General features: G+C 41.4%; 1 pseudogene across 1 annotated transcript; it reads left to right on the forward strand.

Moving 5' to 3' along the window:
* The first annotated feature begins 9,084 nt into the window (after positions 1-9,084).
* Positions 9,085-16,620, forward strand: LOC306784520 (inverted formin-2-like; annotated as a pseudogene). The gene is made up of 18 exons: positions 9,085-9,478; positions 10,113-10,228; positions 10,457-10,650; positions 11,463-11,604; positions 11,811-11,943; positions 12,173-12,775; positions 13,132-13,277; positions 13,385-13,446; positions 13,523-13,625; positions 13,729-13,814; positions 13,931-14,031; positions 14,156-14,226; positions 14,314-14,421; positions 14,530-14,600; positions 14,716-14,836; positions 14,931-15,095; positions 15,350-15,452; positions 15,835-16,620. The product of its transcript is annotated as an inverted formin-2-like (transcript).
* The last annotated feature ends 134 nt before the right edge of the window (positions 16,621-16,754 follow it).

Here is a 16,754-nt window from a genome sequence, read left to right on the forward strand (position 1 = left end):
TTGTAAATGATATGTCAGCAGTCCAGTCACCACCAGCTCTGCCAAACATTCCTATCTAATCCTGCTTAAAAAAAAAGGGAAGAGACTGGTTTGTCAAAACTCTCAGGCACACTTGTGATAAACTAAAACGTAGAGACAACTGTGCAGGAGACATTTTTACAAACATCACCAACATAATGTGACATTGACATGAATGCACTCATTGATCACCACAAGTGCCCTTTTTCTGGTATAACCTCAGGGCACAGTCCCCTCTTTTACCAGCCTGCCTCACCCACGAGCTTCTACTGCAGGGCATGTTACAAGTACAGACACGTTCCCACAATCTGATCAAATCAACACGTGTCAGAGCTCGGGCCAAACATGGGGAAAAAACGTTCTCCAAAAGTCGAAACTACTTTCTCTCAGTGTGCTGGAGTTGTTATATTAGGTGGTCCAGAATAAAAGAACAAGCGTGAGTGGTCCTTCTGTCTCCTGCTGTTGATTTCACACTTGGCAAAATAAGATATACAGACGAGGAGTGAAGAGCATGTACAAACACAATGCTCTGTTTTAAGGTCATTCATAGAGACAATCTGGAAGGAATTATAGCTTTTACAAGTCTTCTATTTTACCATCTAGACCAGAGGTCTTCAGCAGGGGCTCCGCGAAATGTTTGGTTGATTAGACAATTTAAAAAAAAGATATTTTTTTCTTTTTTCTAAACATGAATGTGTCCATTAATTTAATAGTTCAGTTTTGTATGCATGAGAACAGGTATGTTTATGCATGGCAGTGGCACTAATAGGCCATCACTCATTTTTCGTTTCCACATTGATGTTTAAAATAAACACGTCTGTTTGAGTAGCGTGTGTGCATGAGTATCATGCAATTGACAGACGATGTTGATATTGGCATTGGTATCAGCTGACAGGGTGTGTTTATATATGTCAATGGCACGGCCTCCCTACTCACTGTACCTTGCACATGTTTAAAATATCATGAATATATGAACCTGTGTATTATTTGAATAGCTTCGTATTGAATGCACAATAAATAGGTATGTTTATACAGTGGCCCAGTTTAATATAAAACACAATTTTATACACATGCAAAACCACTCTTAGCCAGGATTAGCATAATGGATTTCGTGATGTTACACATATGCATGCTCACCCACAATTCAAACACAAGTCATGTGGTCTACCTTTTCTCTTTATATGTGTTCTCCAGCAGCACAGACTCTGCCTGGTATCTGCACATGTTGCTGGTCTTTTGCAACCACTGAATCACAACCTACAAAAATGTATCGATAATAATAATTATAAAGTATGTTAAATCAATTTGACAGTTTTTACCAAATGTTAATTGTCAGTCATTACATACATACATTTATATTTCATTTAAATTGATACTTACCTGTACCAGGTTACCCAGTTAAGTTAGCACATTGATACTAAGTTATTCTTCCAGTTGTAGTTTTGGTTTATATTCTCCAAATGGTGTTCTCAAATGTCTATTGACACTTGTATCTCTCGGAGGCCTATGCCATTAATAACTCACTAATTTTCTGCTGTAAACGTAATTCTTAAACTACCGGTAATTGTTAATTTGGTACACATCCTCAATAGCTCACCTCTGGCAAAATGACCTCTGTGATGAATAGCTGCTTCTCAGCTACAGTTCCAGGCACTGACAGTAGTCTTTCCAGACGTTGGATAATCTGTTCTGTCTGGGAAAACAAGTAAATAAGAAACAAATAAAACACTTTTTGTATACCATCCTGAAAGAGGAGAACAAGAAAATGTCACGGTAACATTTCTCTATCAATAGTCCTACCTTTTCCCCTCCTCTGCCTAAAATGCTGTGTGTACAAATAAGACAAAAACAGCACACTCTACCTTCATGTCACTGAATAAAGTGAAATGTTCACTGTGATATTTTCGCAGGGCTGCATCCAATCCTCTGTGTTTCCACAGATACATTCTGTTGGAGAGAAAATGCCCACTCTGCAGATTTCTTTCCAAGTCCTGAAATATAAGATGTATATGTAGTTGTAGATTCAGTGTTATGTATAATTAGTGAATACCATTTTTATGAGAATGGGTGCTAGGTCAAAATTGGTCATGGAAAGAGTAAGTAGTTTGTACCCTACATGTCACAAATTCATGCTAATGCATCTCAGCAACTATAGCGGAGCAACAATAAGTCATTTTTATATTGGCCCAAGTCTACTTCATGATAGAAAAATAAAAATTTGGTTTATAAGCAATTAGAAGCTATATTGCAGTCACCAATGACAAACGTCTTATCAAACAGTTGTATATCGCTGAGAGCACTGCCCATCTTTGCTGTCTTGTCCTTGTTTTTAGTTTTTATATTTTTCTTGTTTATTTGGAATTTCTGTGTATATGTGGATAGCAACGAAAAACCGGAGTCAAATTCCTTGTATTGGTATGCATACATGGCCAATAAAGATGATATTATAATAAATATTTATTTTCTCAGCTTGGCAACATAATATAGCTGGTGTATTTCGCGTGTTGATGGTAAATCTGCATTGTGTTCTGGTATTGTTGTAATAAAGAGGCAGCAGGCATTACTGGGTCTTTTGTTCTTTTGTAATGATCTGTGGCGATAAATATAAATGCACAAAGCACCAACTGTGTGTGTGTGTGTGTGTGTGTGACAAACTTAGCTCAACCCTTGTCAGTTAGAAAATACTTGTTTATTTGGAAATCTTAATATGATATAATCAAATAGCTAATCTGACACAAAAAGATCAATTGTGAAGGCTATACCACATGCATCACATTAAAATACTTACGTACGACCAAACCATGAATAGTCAAACATAATGAATATTAGATTTGGTTGGAGTATGAATAAGTTAAATTTGACAGTGAGACAATGATATTTGATTCGATATAGATATTCAACAACCAGAAAATGACAGTTTGAATTCACATGATTTAGATGCACTAAATTTAGGCAACATAATCAGGCAGTGATAGTGTCATTATGGCAATTACACCAGCAGACTACACTGGGTTGAATGACGGCTATGCTAACGAATTTCATTGCACAATGGATTTATAAATTCTGAAAAATATATTTTCAAAAAGAAACGAGAGGAAAACATCTGTGGTGATAGATAAAACATAATATGTTCGCTGCATTAGTTTACTCCTGACAGAAGCGCTCACTTAATGGTAAACTCCCTCTTGTGGCCAAATGGATTAATGACGCTGGTCTTCAATATGTACTATCCCTGGGTGCAGACAACTACATGACACCACATGCTCCCCGGGCGCTTCTCAGCTGCCCACTGCTCCCAATAAGCTAGGGATGGGTTAAATGCAGAGGACAAATTTCGTATATGTGTAAATGTGTATGACAATGAACTTAAACTTAACATATATGTTGGGGTGGCTTCTTTCCATTAACTTTGAACTTCTTGTCCTAACATATACATTTCATCGAATTTTGAATAACATTGTAGAATATAACTGAATGGATGCCTTGCTAAAAATATTGATAAAGAACATCAAGAATAGTCAATGACACCTTGCAAATGAATGCAAAAATCATATTACATGATGGAAATTATACTTTTAGGGAGAACAACATTGACGACTGCTAACATCCTTAAACTATGCACCTTGGTATTTCACTAGATGCCACAGTGGCAGTTGCCAAAACATCTTCTGAATCTCCTCTGCAGTGATGGCAGCTGCCACAAACAGTGGCCATTCAGTGACAGTGGCCACAAATACCTGCCACAGACCTGTTTGTGGCAGCGGTCAACGGAAAGGAAGTGGCAGTAGCGGGTCATTTGTAGGTCATCTAAACTGGATATAGATGTTTGGGGTCTATATCTGTGATTGGTCATCTGTGGTTTACAATAGCTGGAATGATGTAGATCAAGCTTCATGTGATCAGGTTCTTCTTACTGCCTCCCCCAAACTACTGTCCTGTTGAGACAGACAGGACAAACAGAGAAAAAAAGTTGTACACAAATTGTGTTAATATATCCATATATATAGATACATACATACATACATACATACATACATACACATACTGTATATATATATCCAAGTCAATAGGTTATATGGATTGCTATCACTCTAAACAGTACGTTGCATATCCATCCATATTTATAATTTGCATTCCTTTAGTCTGCAGCGTGAAAGTGTTTATCGTTGCCATGGGTAACAGGTTTCAAGTGAAGTTAGCCCGCAATTAGCTTGTTGACAAAAACGAGTGGCCATACCATGATAATTCGGACTTTTTTTAATAAACTAATTACAACTACCAACAGTCATGCCTTCAATGACCTTAATGTATTGTCATATAATGTCAAATAACGAAAAAATAAAGGCTAAACTACGGCGGAATCCGCTCCGAAATGCTGGCAGCTGCCACAAGATGCTAGTGGCAGCTGTCACATACAGTGGCAATCACTTCCTGTTGCAGGCTCAGCTGCCACGGAAAGTCGTGGCAGCTGAGCTTGCAACCGGAAGTGCCTGTACTAGCTGCCGCTGCCACGATTTGAGCTTGCCCTTTCTCGAGAAAGGGCAAGCTCAAATCGTCAATTTGTCAACAAGCTAATTGCGGGCTAACTTCACTTGAAACCTGTTACCCATGGCAACGATAAACACTTTCACGCTGCAGACTAAAGGAATGCAAATTATAAATATGGATGGATATGCAACGTACTGTTTAGAGTGATAGCAATCCATATAACCTATTGACTTGGATATATATATACAGTATGTGTATGTATGTATGTATGTATGTATGTATGTATGTATCTATATATTTTTATGTATGGATATATTAACACAATTTGTGTACAACTTTTTTTCTCTGTTTGTCCTGTCTGTCTCAACAGGACAGTAGTTTGGGGGAGGCAGTAAGAAGAACCTGATCACATGAAGCTTGATCTACATCATTCCAGCTATTGTAAACCACAGATGACCAATCACAGATATAGACCCCAAACATCTATATCCAGTTTAGATGACCTACAAATGACCCGCTACTGCCACTTCCTTTCCGTTGACCGCTGCCACAAACAGGTCTGTGGCAGGTATTTGTGGCCACTGTCACTGAATGGCCACTGTTTGTGGCAGCTGCCATCACTGCAGAGGAGATTCAGAAGATGTTTTGGCAACTGCCACTGTGGCATCTAGTGAAATACCAAGGTGCATAGTTTAAGGATGTTAGCAGTCGTCAATGTTGTTCTCCCTAAAAGTATAATTTCCATCATGTAATATGATTTTTGCATTCATTTGCAAGGTGTCATTGACTATTCTTGATGTTCTTTATCAATATTTTTAGCAAGGCATCCATTCAGTTATATTCTACAATGTTATTCAAAATTCGATGAAATGTATATGTTAGGACAAGAAGTTCAAAGTTAATGGAAAGAAGCCACCCCAACATATATGTTAAGTTTAAGTTCATTGTCATACACATTTACACATATACGAAATTTGTCCTCTGCATTTAACCCATCCCTAGCTTATTGGGAGCAGTGGGCAGCTGAGAAGCGCCCGGGGAGCATGTGGTGTCATGTAGTTGTCTGCACCCAGGGATAGTACATATTGAAGACCAGCGTCATTAATCCATTTGGCCACAAGAGGGAGTTTACCATTAAGTGAGCGCTTCTGTCAGGAGTAAACTAATGCAGCGAACATATTATGTTTTATCTATCACCACAGATGTTTTCCTCTCGTTTCTTTTTGAAAATATATTTTTCAGAATTTATAAATCCATTGTGCAATGAAATTCGTTAGCATAGCCGTCATTCAACCCAGTGTAGTCTGCTGGTGTAATTGCCATAATGACACTATCACTGCCTGATTATGTTGCCTAAATTTAGTGCATCTAAATCATGTGAATTCAAACTGTCATTTTCTGGTTGTTGAATATCTATATCGAATCAAATATCATTGTCTCACTGTCAAATTTAACTTATTCATACTCCAACCAAATCTAATATTCATTATGTTTGACTATTCATGGTTTGGTCGTACGTAAGTATTTTAATGTGATGCATGTGGTATAGCCTTCACAATTGATCTTTTTGTGTCAGATTAGCTATTTGATTATATCATATTAAGATTTCCAAATAAACAAGTATTTTCTAACTGACAAGGGTTGAGCTAAGTTTGTCACACACACACACACACACACACAGTTGGTGCTTTGTGCATTTATATTTATCGCCACAGATCATTACAAAAGAACAAAAGACCCAGTAATGCCTGCTGCCTCTTTATTACAACAATACCAGAACACAATGCAGATTTACCATCAACACGCGAAATACACCAGCTATATTATGTTGCCAAGCTGAGAAAATAAATATTTATTATAATATCATCTTTATTGGCCATGTATGCATACCAATACAAGGAATTTGACTCCGGTTTTTCGTTGCTATCCACATATACACAGAAATTCCAAATAAACAAGAAAAATATAAAAACTAAAAACAAGGACAAGACAGCAAAGATGGGCAGTGCTCTCAGCGATATACAACTGTTTGATAAGACGTTTGTCATTGGTGACTGCAATATAGCTTCTAATTGCTTATAAACCAAATTTTTATTTTTCTATCATGAAGTAGACTTGGGCCAATATAAAAATGACTTATTGTTGCTCCGCTATAGTTGCTGAGATGCATTAGCATGAATTTGTGACATGTAGGGTACAAACTACTTACTCTTTCCATGACCAATTTTGACCTAGCACCCATTCTCATAAAAATGGTATTCACTAATTATACATAACACTGAATCTACAACTACATATACATCTTATATTTCAGGACTTGGAAAGAAATCTGCAGAGTGGGCATTTTCTCTCCAACAGAATGTATCTGTGGAAACACAGAGGATTGGATGCAGCCCTGCGAAAATATCACAGTGAACATTTCACTTTATTCAGTGACATGAAGGTAGAGTGTGCTGTTTTTGTCTTATTTGTACACACAGCATTTTAGGCAGAGGAGGGGAAAAGGTAGGACTAGATTGATAGAGAAATGTTACCGTGACATTTTCTTGTTCTCCTCTTTCAGGATGGTATACAAAAAGTGTTTTATTTGTTTCTTATTTACTTGTTTTCCCAGACAGAACAGATTATCCAACGTCTGGAAAGACTACTGTCAGTGCCTGGAACTGTAGCTGAGAAGCAGCTATTCATCACAGAGGTCATTTTGCCAGAGGTGAGCTATTGAGGATGTGTACCAAATTAACAATTACCGGTAGTTTAAGAATTACGTTTACAGCAGAAAATTAGTGAGTTATTAATGGCATAGGCCTCCGAGAGATACAAGTGTCAATAGACATTTGAGAACACCATTTGGAGAATATAAACCAAAACTACAACTGGAAGAATAACTTAGTATCAATGTGCTAACTTAACTGGGTAACCTGGTACAGGTAAGTATCAATTTAAATGAAATATAAATGTATGTATGTAATGACTGACAATTAACATTTGGTAAAAACTGTCAAATTGATTTAACATACTTTATAATTATTATTATCGATACATTTTTGTAGGTTGTGATTCAGTGGTTGCAAAAGACCAGCAACATGTGCAGATACCAGGCAGAGTCTGTGCTGCTGGAGAACACATATAAAGAGAAAAGGTAGACCACATGACTTGTGTTTGAATTGTGGGTGAGCATGCATATGTGTAACATCACGAAATCCATTATGCTAATCCTGGCTAAGAGTGGTTTTGCATGTGTATAAAATTGTGTTTTATATTAAACTGGGCCACTGTATAAACATACCTATTTATTGTGCATTCAATACGAAGCTATTCAAATAATACACAGGTTCATATATTCATGATATTTTAAACATGTGCAAGGTACAGTGAGTAGGGAGGCCGTGCCATTGACATATATAAACACACCCTGTCAGCTGATACCAATGCCAATATCAACATCGTCTGTCAATTGCATGATACTCATGCACACACGCTACTCAAACAGACGTGTTTATTTTAAACATCAATGTGGAAACGAAAAATGAGTGATGGCCTATTAGTGCCACTGCCATGCATAAACATACCTGTTCTCATGCATACAAAACTGAACTATTAAATTAATGGACACATTCATGTTTAGAAAAAGAAAAAAAAAATCTTTTTTTAAAATTGTCTAATCAACCAAACATTTCGCGGAGCCCCTGCTGAAGACCTCTGGTCTAGATGGTAAAATAGAAGACTTGTAAAAGCTATAATTCCTTCCAGATTGTCTCTATGAATGACCTTAAAACAGAGCATTGTGTTTGTACATGCTCTTCACTCCTCGTCTGTATATCTTATTTTGCCAAGTGTGAAATCAACAGCAGGAGACAGAAGGACCACTCACGCTTGTTCTTTTATTCTGGACCACCTAATATAACAACTCCAGCACACTGAGAGAAAGTAGTTTCGACTTTTGGAGAACGTTTTTTCCCCATGTTTGGCCCGAGCTCTGACACGTGTTGATTTGATCAGATTGTGGGAACGTGTCTGTACTTGTAACATGCCCTGCAGTAGAAGCTCGTGGGTGAGGCAGGCTGGTAAAAGAGGGGACTGTGCCCTGAGGTTATACCAGAAAAAGGGCACTTGTGGTGATCAATGAGTGCATTCATGTCAATGTCACATTATGTTGGTGATGTTTGTAAAAATGTCTCCTGCACAGTTGTCTCTACGTTTTAGTTTATCACAAGTGTGCCTGAGAGTTTTGACAAACCAGTCTCTTCCCTTTTTTTTTAAGCAGGATTAGATAGGAATGTTTGGCAGAGCTGGTGGTGACTGGACTGCTGACATATCATTTACAAAAGTGCGGCGTTATCGTTTCCTATTCTGCTTTCCTTTCTGCGACGGCCTTATTTTGGCCTGCTTCCGCCTGGATAGCAATGACAACACTGTTGGACAACATCCTCCGATATCGTTGCAAACAGACGGCATCCGCAGTCCAAAAACAAGCTGAATTCTTTTCTGAAAAATTATAGCTGAAAATTGTCTCTTGTCATCTGCACACATTGAAAAAAAAAACTGTGATTGTTTTCCCTTCTGTCCTCCACAGCCAACATGTCAGGGAAATCAGATGGGAAAAAGAAGTGGGCGGCTGTCAGGGGTCACCTCGGCTCCTCGCAGGACTCAGATACCAGCTGGAGGCCACATGGAGAGTGCTGACCCAGAGCTGTGCATCAGACTGCTGCAAATCCCCACTGTGGTCAACTACTCGGGGCTGAAGCGTCGCCTGGAGGGCAGCGACCAGCCGTGGATGGTCCAGTTCCTGGAGCTGAGTGGGCTGGATCTCCTCCTGGAGGCCCTGGACCGGCTTTCGGGGCGGGGATGCTCTCGCATTGCCGACGCCCTTCTGCAGCTCACCTGTGTCAGCTGCGTCAGGGCAGTCATGAACTCCTCTGCAGGGATCCACTTCATTATAGAGAACGAGGATACATTCGGAAGCTCTCCCAAGGTTGACCATACCCTTTATTTTGGAAAAATCATCACATCTGCTGCACTCATCTTTCCATCTAGTGTTCATTTGATTATGTCTCAAAGTAGCCTACACATGGAAAATGGTGGCTTAGCTGCTTCAGAAAATATATACTGGGTCATTTGGTCAAGATGTTTAAAACAACCTGTTTATTCCAAAAAAAGCCATGTTTAAGGACCTGAATGTTTTTTTTTCTATATATTATGTAAAAGTTGGAATTAAATAGGTCATAACTCTACGTGACTCACTGTGCAGAGCTGAATTTTCCGACCCTTGTACTCAGCGTTATGTACAGAAATGATTCAGTAAGGGTTGCTTCAGGACATTCCTAAAAATGTAGTATCACAGTAAGTCATGAATATTGGATTTCCCCACCTTCAGATACACACACACACACACACACACGCACACAAACACATGTTTATCTGCAGTACAACACAACATCATCACAGGGCAAAGTTCAAGAGGAGTTGTTAAATACAGCATTTGGCTTGAGTCCGCACACAAGGGGGGATGAGCAGAGATAGAGGGGGTTCTTTTTGCTTTAAGAGAAACTGATGGAACTATGAGAGCCCGACCTGTAACTGATGTGTGTGATCACGATGCTCCGCAGCTTTGGACACTTCCAACACCATGGTGAAGAAGCAGGTGTTTGAGCTACTCGCTGCCCTCAGCGTGTTCTCTGCAGACGGACATCGGCTGGCACTGGATGCCCTGGACCACTACAAGGCAAGAAGATGTAGAAGTCATAGTTTTAACTTTATTATCTTTATTTTCTCAAAAACGTTAAGCTGTTGTGGGATTGATGCTGCGCTCTAAATGATGAAGTTCATTCATGAAGTACCTTAACGATGCCCTCTAGTGGTGTGTTGCGTGCACAAGCATTATGATCCCGTGGATTCACACTGTTCCTCAATGATGTTGATGACTTACACTGACTTTTGATTTCCCCTTCAGGGAGTGAAGACGCAGCAGTATCGCTTCAGTGTGATCATGAATGAGCTGCAGGCCACAGATAACGTCCCTTACATGGTGACGCTCCTCAGTGTCGTCAACGTCCTCATCTTCGGGAGAGATGACCTCAGGCAGAGAGATAAGATGAGAAAGCAGTTTATCGGTAGGTTCTCCATTCAGCTGCTACTTAACAATTAATTGGGAGTCTAGAGTCCCATCATGAGTCCCAACAGTGTCTCCTCTCTGGGCTGAATGTGAATGCAGAGGGGAAAGCGGGCCATCAGCAGGAGCTCTGTTACAGATGTGTCTGTCTGTCACCGGCGCTGTCTAAGAATAGGTTTATTGGCCTCATTCTCACTCACAAAGCGCCTGAGAACCGAGCAAACCTCAAATGTATAAAGCGTTGTGTATTCATGCATTTTACACCAATAACAGTGACTATCAACGATTTCAGTTCAGAGAACATGTCATCACTCTTACACTGATTAAATCACACTGACCTAATGTGATTTTTAATGCTGTATTATGAGTGAAACGCCCTATCCAGCCATCCCTCCATCCATTTTTCTGTAGTGGGTTACTCTTTTTTTTATGTGGAGTCTCTCCCAGCATATACTGGACAAAAACAGAGTTAACCTTGGACTGAAAGCAGGAGTTTTTAAGAGGTGTAAGCACTGAGCTACATCTGCCTGAAGATCACCACCGTCAAGATAGTTTGACAAATGTGTCATAGATGCAGCAGCTATATAAAAAACATTAAACTGCCACCCACCACCTTCTTCTTCTTCTTCTTCTTTAAATTTGATTGGTGCATACCGCCACCTACTGTACCGGAGTGTGCAGTTTCAGGGTAACCTTTTCTTCACTGTTTCCACCTAAATCCTATGGTCTACTCCCCCACCCACCACCTTTAACCAATCAAGAAATTTCTATGGCCACGCCTCTTGTGTGGTTGCTCACCTGTGACTTTCTGCCAATTTGCCCAAAACTGACATATGCCTGTGTGCAGGGAGCAGGAGGATGAAGACTTGATTATTCAGTGTGAAGCTTTTGAAGAGGCAATGGCTGAAGATGAGGAGGAGCTGCTGCGGGTCTCTGGGGGCATTGACATGAGTGATCACTTGGAAGTTTTCACTACGCTCTTCAACAAGGTGTGAGAGCTCACTGTTTGGCTTCATCATCAACCTGTAAGAACTAAGATAGTCCAATGAATGGGAGACGGAATGTTTTGTTATAGTAAAGAAAAGTCGTCTCTCTGATTAGAACAGTTTTAAGTTGTTGTGGTGCTGGCACACATTATTAGACTTTGGTATGCAAACGTGACAAACCCACTTAATTTGTGCATATTTGTGTGCAGGTGAGCAGCTCTCCAGCCTCTCTCCAGCTGCTGTCCATCCTGCAGACGTTGTTGGCGCTGGAGCCGGGCCGCTCTGATATCTGGCTGGCTCTGGAGGCCATAACTAACAGAGCCACGCTGCTGGCCCAGGACTGTGAGTCAGCACTGAGGCAGCAATACTTTCACTTTCGGTCAAGTCTCCGGAGAAGCTAATGGGTAGCTAAAAGCCTGCTCTGTGATTCATGTGTGAAGGGGCGTGATTATCCAGGAAAAACGATCGTCGCAATGAAATGGAGGCAGCTGTTGACAGGATGGCTGAAATATTTTGTTTTAGTGAGAGGAGTGTGAAATGGGGTTGATGTTTGTTTGGATTTGTGCTTCAGCTCAGATGGAGTCCGGTGAGATTATCATGCAGCGGCTGATGTCCTCCAAAGTCAAGAGCTGTGGAGGTTGTCATGACAGGCAGCTTGTGAGAGTGGATATGGCCGTGCAGACCGATCTGCATCATCAGGATGAAGAGAAGTCTGACAAAAGCACCACATCCTCTCAGAAGTGTGCTTCCCCTCCACCACCTCCACCTCCTCCTCCTCCTCCTCCACCTCCTCCTCCACCCCCTGGTATGATGAGGCTCCAACCTTCTAACCAGTGCTCACCTCCGCCCCCTCCACCTCCACCCCCACCACCTCCGCTACCTGGAGGGTTTGGTGGACCACCACCACCTCCCCCCTTGCCCGGAATACCACCACCACCACCACTATTCGGCGGTCCAGGCATGCCACCCCCACCTCCGCCCCTATCGGGGATGGGTGGTGGACCACCGCCACCACCTCCCTTACCTGGCATGCCAGCTCCACCACCTCCTCTCCCAGGCATGATTGGGGCTCAGAGTAGCCAGGCTCTCGGGTACGCTGCACCGACAAAGGCAAGCCGATGCCCCACCCTGAGGATGAAAAAGCTCAACTGGCAGAAACTGCGCACTGTTACTGGTGAGTGGATTAATCATTCTTTAACTGCAATCTGTCATTTTTGAATAACTGCAGTCAACCCTGGCTCAATCTAATTTGAAGAGAATCATCAATATGCTAAATCACTTTTTTGCCTCCTATCTGTCAAGAAATGTGAGTGGAGACATTGGCAGAAGGCCTCTGTGTAGAGAATAGTTGATGGGGATGGAACATTAATATACCCAGAACCAGTCTTCCAAATTTGGGTGGGTGTTGCGGAGGATTAACCAGAGTTTTGAAAAAACTGTAAAAAATGAATTTCAGCCATGGCAGGATGTTGACACAAAATGGAGCCACATGAGCTCATGACGGGTTCCTCTCTTCCTGCACTCACACAGATGGTCAATCCATGTGGTCCTCGGTTCAGACGGAGCCTCCTCCTCGGGAGCCGGACTACGGCAGCATCGAGCAGCTGTTCAGTTTCCCGGTGACCGAGGACAAAGACAAGGGGGCAGCTGCTCCTGTCAAGAAGGCGCCTAAAGAGGTGTGCTTGGTCAACACTCGGCGCTGCTCCTCAGCGCTGTAGTACTCTGAACAAAGGCATCTGATTATCAAAGCTGAGTCATCAGTATGTCTCTTTTTATTCTATAGATAACATTCATTGATCCAAAGAAAAACTTGAATTTGAACATATTCCTGAAGCAGTTAAAATGGTAAGAAGTCGCAAATTATTTAGATTTATTTTTTTTCTTTTTATATGTTTTTTCCAAGTTTTTTTTCTCTTTCCAGCAAAAATGAGGACTTTGTGGCCATGATTCAGACTGGGGACCGTACGAGGTTGGATGTAGAGGCGCTGAAGCAGCTCATTAAGCTCCTACCAGAGAAGCATGAGGTTTGTAACTGTTCTCGAGAGATTTCTTTGCCGATGTATCTATCATTAAGGGCACACTTTGAAATGGCGAATGTCTGAGTCACTGTCTGGTGCTTTCATGTAGATTGAAAATTTGAAGTCCTTCCAAGGAGAGAAAGAAAAGTTGGCAAATGTTGACCGCTTCTACACCTCCCTTCTCACTGTGCCATGGTAATATTTTTATTTTTTTTAATCTAATTCTGTTTTTCACAGTATGTGCTTGCTGCGTATTTTATACGCTCACACTGGCCTTCTTATTTACTTTGCTTTCTGGCTTGTTTCTCCAGTTATCAGCTGAGAATTGACTGCATGTTGCTGTGCGAGGAGACTTCATCAGTGTTGGATATGATCAAACCTAAAGTCAAGCTGGTGGAGGAGGCCTGCCAGTGTAAGGAAGCCCTAGGCTTTCAGCTATATTCGTATGCATGCAGTTGTCATTCTTTCTCTACAATATATCTATCTATCTATATGTATATACATCTCAAATTAACGCCATGTAACAAATCTCTCAGCTCTCAGGGCGAGCACGCTCATGCCCATTTTCTGCAGGCTCATCCTTGACGTTGGGAATTTTCTCAACTATGTAAGAACCTCTTCTATCTCATGTATATTTTGCTGTACGCTGACATTTAGACAGAGCTTGCATTTTTAATCAGCGGTCTACTTCTAGGGAAGTCACACAGGCAACGCCGAGGGTTTCAAGATCAGCTCTCTGCTGAAGCTCACAGAGACCAAGGCCAACAAGAGCCGCATCACGCTGCTTCATCACATGCTGGAGGTAAACAAAGTGGCTCACAGCAGCCAAAACTTTATTTGTTTTCCCCCTCTCTCTGTTATGAACCTGTTTAATTACTTAACAACCCACTGCGTGACTTGTTTTGCAAAGGAAGCCGACGCGAACCACCCAGAGCTGTTGGCGCTGCCAGATGATCTCGAGATCTGTGAAAAAGCAGCAGGGTATAGAAGCCTTTCACTTCTACTTTTGCTCATGTTTTTCGTTTCTTTTTTTTTAATTGCTTCTCTGTGGAATTGTAACAATCTTACAAGAAATAGTTTTACACTTTGTCCTCAGAGTTAATGTGGACTCTGTTCAGTCGGAAGTCAGTGCCTTACTAAAACGACTGAATGAGGCGGCCAAGAAGGTCTCCGGCTCTGTCGAAGACGTGAAGGCGCAATATGAAAAAGTGCTTGAGGTAACGCGATAGTCTCTGCTTTGCCCACAAATGGAGCCAATGTGTGATTACTCAATTAATAATAATCCGAATCCCTCCACTTTCTCTGCTGCAGGAAAATCTGGTGGCATGTCAGGCTGTAGGTGAAAGGCTCACTGCAGTAGAGGAGAAGAAGAGTGAGCTGGCTGTTTACTTGTGTGAAGATGTCAATCAGCTGTCGCTTGAGGAACTCTTCGGAACCATCAGGACCTTCCGAGGATTTTTCATCAAAGCACTGAAGGTCGGGGAGGATACTTTGTTTACGTTGGTGTATAAAATACTACGACTGCACAATCGCAGGGAAAGTCGTATAATAACCGTCTTTATGTTGTCTAGTTTTAAACCTACAACTTCAGAACGTGTGTATTTTCAAATGAACATGGGTACTGTGGAAAAACAGGAAAATGTTGCTATAGCTCTTCCGAAGTGATACAAAAACAAATCGGCACGTACATTTTGTACTTGCCTGTGACATCTTTACTTTTATGATAATAGGAAAACAAAACTAGAAGAGAGCTGGCAGCCAAGGCTGAGAAGAGGAAGAGGCATCTGGCAGAGGAAGAGTCCAAGAGACAGAAGGGAGAGAACGGAAAAATAAGTAAGTTGTGAAAAGCCCTCCTTTTTGTTTACTGTGCCCTAGAAATTCTGAACAAAGATGTCATTTGAATGGCGTGTGTTTTAAAGCCCTCTTTTTACCTCTCTGTTACCATCTGGTAAGGACAAGAAACTGTGGCCTCCAGCCGCAGTTCCTCTACTCCTGAGCCACTTAACTGCAACACAGCTTTGCTGCTTTATCTATTTTATTTGTGCATAAACACCACTGCCACCTTAAGCTAGCGCCATCGCTTGGTTGCTTTGACAAGCTATATTTGCATAGAGAGCATTTTCCTTTTAATGCAGCTTGGCTCGCTGTAAAATATCAATCCGTTTCAAAGATAATAATGGTCTTACCATCAACACTACCTACTTCTCACCCTCAGGATCAAGTGTCAAGTCTGCAAACGAAGAAGCCAGAGACTTAGCAGCCGGTTCATCTCCCACCACACCGCAGACAGAGGGTCACCAGCAGGCCAGCACAGGAGAAACGAACGGCTTCATCAGCCCATCAGAAGACGCACCGCAGAGAGCAGTGCAGGACGGACCAGCTCTACCTCCCAAGTCACTCCCAGGAGTGCCAGCCACGACGACGATGCAGGCACCCCTGGAAAAACCTGCTTCGCTGCAGGAGGGACGACACCCAGAGAAGCCTCTAGTATCTTCACCAGAAACGACACAACCTGAGCCTCAGATTAAAGCGGACCGTCAGCCATGCCTCCCCACAAATGACTTTTCATTGGATTCAACTGAGACGAGCGTCCTCAGCTCATCTTCCCTCTCAGATTTCGACTGCCTAGCTGTGTTCGATGGCACTTCCAGCGTGGTATCTGAGGAGCCAGCGGACATTAGCGTTAATGTTCAGATCAAGGAAAGTCCTTCACCTAATACGGACAATGTGACACGGAGCAGTGAAGGCACTTTAATGGGAGATGGGAAAGGTGAAACTAGCACTAAAATAAGCCGTTTAGCAGAGACTGTTGAACAAGAGAAGCAGTCAAAACAAAACTGCTGTTTATTTCTTTATATATTACCCTGATTGTCTGTAACAGGGCAATATAAGAACATAATTTAATGGATTTTAACTTTTAATGTTAAAAATATTTTAATAAAAGTGAATTTAGTGTTCTGCTGTCTGTTTTTTAAGCAACCGACTCACGCAGATGGTGGTAATGTGGCAAACGCATTTGAAAAGCTTTATTATGCAGGCTGCATACAATACCAAGGGCTTTGACGTGGTGAATATAACATCAATCATCCCAGTGAGGCTATTTTCTAGTTTCTCTAACAGCCCTGGAGACAAGTT

The sequence above is a fragment of the Melanostigma gelatinosum genome (assembly GCF_949748355.1).
Source record: "Melanostigma gelatinosum genome assembly, chromosome: 1".
NCBI lineage: Eukaryota > Metazoa > Chordata > Actinopteri > Perciformes > Zoarcidae > Melanostigma > Melanostigma gelatinosum.